Here is a 5,678-nt window from a genome sequence, read left to right as displayed (position 1 = left end):
TAGAGGGGAATGAATAACAGAATTGTAGGTGAATGGATACATTGGATGGTGTAAGATAAGCAATAAGAAGAAGAATATATAATAATAAGGGTTCCTTTGGGGTAAGGTGGAAAGGGAGGGGATAAAAGGGAGCTGACATCAAAGAGTTCAAGAATAAAGAAAATGTTTTGAAACTGAACGTGGCAGAAATTGTACAATTATGCTTGACCTAATTGAATTATGGATTGTTATATCTGTAAGAGCTCCCAGTAAAATGATTTAAAAAATCAATTATTAAAAAAATGATTAACGATGGCAAGAAGGGTGTAGGAGGCCTAGTAGGACTTTATCAAGGGCAATGTAACCGAGAGGAATTACTGAAACCCAAATGAAGGCTGAGCATGATTGTGGGACAAGAGGAAAATGAAAGGAAATAGAGGAAAGAGCTAGGGGGTAAAGGGCATTTATAGAGGTCTAAATACAGGCATGTACATATGTACATATATTTCTATATAATGATAGAGAAATACATCTATGTGCATATATTTATAGGTTTAGTATTAAGGTAGCAGATGGACATTGGGGCTCTACTTAAGTACTCCCTCAATGCAAGAACACTTTCTTCTATTAAACTGGCATTCAATGATGCTCACCTTCCTGACATGATCACTGAAGACAAAACAGGTGCATAAGCAAATGTGGTGAAGAAAGCTATGATGCCCAGCTATCAAAAAATACAGTGCCTGGGGTCTTAAAGGCTTGAAGATAAACAGAAGCTACAAAGCCCACATGGAAGAAGCACATCATCCTGTGTGATCATGAGGTGTCAGTGGGATCATGTATCAGGCATCAAAGACCCAGAACCAAAAATCATATCATTATGAATGATGGGGAGTGTGGAGTAGAGACCCAAAGCCTATATGTAGGAAACTGGACATCCCCTTGCAGAAGGGCCGCGGGGAGGAGATAAGCCAGTCAGGGTGTAGTATAGCAATGATGAAACATACAGCTTTCCTCTAGTTCTTTAATGCTTCCCCCCCACCCCCCACTATCATGATCCCAATTCTACCTTACAAATCCGGCTAGACCTGAGGATGTACCCTGGTACAGATAAGAACTGGAAACATGGGGTATCCAGGACAGATAAACCCCTCAGGACCAATAATGAGAGTAGTGATACCAGGAGGGTAAGGGTAAAGTGGGGTAGAAAGGGGGAACCAATCATAAGGAGCTACATATAACCTCCTCTCTGGGGGATGGACAACAGAAAAGTGGGTGAAGGGAGACATCGGACAGTGTAAGACATGAAATAATAATTTATAAATTATCAAGGGTTAGTGAGGGAGGGGGGCAGGGAAGGAAGGGAAAAAATGAGGAGCTGATACCAAGGGCTCAAGTAGGAATAAAATGTTTTCAGAATGATGATGGCAACAAATGTACAAATGTGCTTGACACAATGGATATATGTATGGATTGTGATAAGAGTTGTACGAGCCCCCAATAAAATCATTTTAAAAAGAAAAAAAAAGATTTGAAAAAATCAATCAAAAGATGACATAGATACCATGTACTGTAGGAGGAGACTTCAAAAAGTTCATAGAGAGTAATGGAATTAAAATACAATAAGATTTTTCTACAAACATTTTGAAGCTCCCCCCACCTTGTACATATAAGTAATTGCTTTGCATCAATGGCCCTATGATGTAGGATCCATAATCATCCCCACAACTATTTCCCAGGTGAGCAAAATCAAAATGAGATCAAACAGCCCGAGGCCATGCTGATGGTTAAGTGGAAGGGTCCAGAGGTCTGGCTTGGGAGACAGGGTTGGGAAACGCTATATGATATTGCCACACGGGTAAGAGAGGAAGATTCACCTTTTGGCTAGTACCACATTTAACCAGGGACTGTTTGTATTAAGTGGATATTTACACTGAGAAATGTTAACGGGGAAATACTGAAAATTCCTAATCATGGCCTGGAAAAATTGCCTCTTAAAATCATCTCTGTCTATAATCTTGAAGTTTTCACCTGGCTTTCTAAAATGCATCCATTTGTGTCTAACTAAAATATTACTAAGGCTGAAACAACACACCTTTGTAAGGGTGAATCACCAGTCACATGCAAGGAGTCACACCCAGCTCATTATATTTCTTAACACGATGCCAAGAGTCTGGGCTAGGACACATTTACTTTGCAGGGCATGAGCATTAAAGGTGGTGTGAGTTACATGAGTTTCTGGACCCAGAGCTTACACGTTGGATGGCTTATCTTCAGGAGTAAAGTCCTTCAGAAGTCTTTGTTTGATTTGGTTGTTGTTTTTTTTTAATCAACTTAGATGTTTGGGATTTGGCTGGCTGCCCTCTTGTTCTTTGGCACATCCAGAGGTAAGACCTATCATGTATAATTAAAAGTAATGAGCATATTCACATCTAAAAGGCAATCAGCATTGCCTTTATTCTTTAGAAATTATTATTACTAATTTCAGCCTAGAGAAATGCTCTATGTTTATAGACATAACTGGAATAGTGGCTCTGTTTGAAATTTCTGTTTATTTGTCATCAAATTATCGAAAAGAATATGCCATTTGCTTAATGTCCACTGAAGCTGCTGAACATATGAGAAAATCCATTTCCAATCCTATAAGACACTGGCTAGTCTTGTATTGGGCTCCCAGGTCTGCCACTTGCTAGGGTTATGACCTTGGATAAGTAACCTTACCCATCACACTCTGTTTCTTCATTCTGAAGATGGGATGCAGCAGTAAATGAGAAAATATGTATATATTTCCCATTTTAATACCATACTCATGATAGATGCTCAAAAAGTGGATGAATCAATGATGTCGACCAATTGTATCTTGGTTTTGTGGTGGGATTGGACTACAGGTCTTTATTTATTTATTTTAAGTTTCTACTAGGAATTAGGTCAAGGCCTGCAGAGCACAGCATCAAGTTTACAGCCAACAACTCATACACATATTGCAATGCTCTCTATGTACCGCCACATATTCCTCCTGGGTCTCCTGTCTCCGTTCCTCCTTCTTTCCTAACCCTCTGAAATGTGTCCTTCAGGAAAGGGCCTGTTTGATCTTAAATGGTTGATTATTCCAACCCAGAGGTGGGTTCACTTCCAAATCTCGACAGTGACCAAGGGCCATAGTCTCGTTTCCCATGCGTCTCTTTCTGACTTTGAGTTTTGTTCCATATTTTTCTCCCACTCTATCTAAACCAAATACATAAATAAATCCATAAATACATAAACTCACTGCCATTGACTTAATTCCAACTCTTAGCAACCCTATAGGACAGGGTAGAAGTGTCCCTGTGCGTTTCTGAGACCATAACTCTTCATGAGAGTGGAAAGCTTCGTCTTTCTGCCACGGAACAGTGAGTGATTTTGAACTGCTGACCTGGTGGTTAGCAGCCTAATGCATAACCAATGACACAACCGGGGCTCCTCCACTCTCAGACCTGCGAATGGGACCTTTTTAAAGAGCAGTTGGTTGTGGTGGCCTGACACCATCGAGTTCTTCTAGTCCCAGGGTTGTGGGTACTGAGATTTTGCGGCCCATTGGACTAATGGTTCCCACATCTCTTTCAATTTTGTCATCACTGTTCTTTTGTCTGGATGGGGAGAGCCCAATGGTTGCACTTTAGATGGTTTGTCGTGAGCATTTAAGGCCCCAATTGCTATAAATCCAATTAGGATGTAGAACGTAATCTTGGTGAACTATGTTATGCCGATTGACCTCAGGTCTCCTGAGACTATTGGAATGTGATAGCTGTTGGTTTTGCTTCTCCCTGCTACTCTGGTTTACTATTATACCCATAAGCACTAAAGTTAATTAATTTAATTGTTTCAAGCAAAATAATATGAATGAAGTCTGGTATTAGAACAGGACATGCAGGCAGACTTTTAAAGCACAATGTAGTAGTTGAAATATAGTAGTTAAGAGATAGCCACCGATCTTAGCTTTAGTTCAGTCACTGGTTTGAATCCTGGCTCTGCTTGGGTTTGAATCATGGATCTGCGGTTTACTGAACGTGTAGCAAATACTTACCCTCAGTACTTCAGCTGTAACATGAGGGCAATCATAATAACAACCCTGTAGGTCTTTGACATGCATTAAATAAATTCGCACAAAGTGTTGAGCACAGGATCAGTGTATATTAATAGTGAGCAATCCATAAATATTAGCTCTTGTTTCACAGGTGAAGAAAGCCAAGCCCAGAAAGGTTAACTGCATAAAGTAGAGTGCTAGTTGGTGGCAGTGGCTAACCTCTGACTTTCAGCTCAGCATTTTTAGTCCTTGCCTCCACCTTTCCTCTGTGCTACCAAAAATGCAGGGGGAAGTGCTATCATGACTTTTCACTGCTTTGAATCATGCATTTACAAACATGTGTTTATGAAGGCCTTACCCAGCACTGTGCCCTATTTCGCAGGCCTTTCCTTTCTCAGGGAAGCCTTGATTAAATGCTGAAAACAGCTACATTAGTGGCTCAATGACACAATGAAGTCCAGGACAGCATCCACCTGCTCTGCGATATTCTCCTGTTGTCACTTTTTCTTCCTGCCGGCATTCAGTGCCCCTTCCACTATCTCCCTTCACAGCCCACCTCTCAAAATCAACCCTTGCCAAGATCCTAGTTCATTTCAAAATAACCAGACATATGAGTCAGTCCATCCAACATGTCCAGTTCAGTCACCTACTGTGTGCCATTACACACATTCTAAGTGCTAAGACGCCCCTGTAGTTTCTCAGAAGTTTACTTTTCAGCAGGGAGTGAATTCCATTTAAAAGCTGATTGAATTAAGCACACACTGGAAACTGGCAGGACCAGGGGCAAATCTGGTACAGATCTAATAACTATAATATAAAGGTCTACATAAGGAGCCCTGATGGTGTAGTGGTTGTTTGTTGGTCTGAAATCTGCATGGTCAGCAGTTAGAAACCACCAGCAACTCTAAGGGAAGAAGACTAGGCTTTCTACTCTCCCGGATAGTTACAGTCTCAGAAACCCCCAGAGAATCACCATGAGTCAGCATTGACCCGATGGCAGTGAATTTTGTATATAAGGCAGCTGTGGAATGGATATATGGACTATGGAAGCAGACATTACCTATATTTTACATAACTGTATATTACGTTAGAGGAGCCCTGATGGTAGTGGTTATGCGCTGGGCTGTGATCCACAAGGTCACTAGTAGTTTGGTAGCACCAGCTGCTCTACGGGATAAAAACAAGGCTTCCTAGTCCCGTGAACAGTTGCCGTCTCCGAAACCAACAAGAGCCTTCCCACCTGCCCGAACGGCCGCCCGGAGTTGGCAGGAGTCCAGAGCACTGAGTTTGGCTTTGACTTGGCATACGACGTGTAATTACTTTTTCCTTATTCCATCTTCAATCCTCTGTTCAACCCTCTGGCCACATCGACCCTGAGACGCCCCAGCACCTTTTTTATTTTTACGAGCTGATGCCTCACAGAAGAGCTGAAGCAGTTTCCATTTACTTCTCCTCCTTCGTAACCACTCGGACTAGTGTTTCAAGTGGGAAGGCGGATATGCGTAGGAAATCTGCAGGATCCTCCCCTCTCGCTTTAAAAAAAATTAATTTTATTCATTTTTCTCCCCTTATGGTGGACTATAAAACACACAGAAAAGCCGTATTATATGTATTTGCAAGCTCCTCTGCTCAGCTC

Source organism: Echinops telfairi, unplaced genomic scaffold (assembly GCF_000313985.2).
Source record: "Echinops telfairi isolate 266 unplaced genomic scaffold, ASM31398v2 ScPeMD7_70;HRSCAF=299, whole genome shotgun sequence".
Classification (NCBI taxonomy): Eukaryota; Metazoa; Chordata; class Mammalia; order Afrosoricida; family Tenrecidae; genus Echinops; species Echinops telfairi.
Note: the sequence above shows the minus strand (reverse complement) of the source record.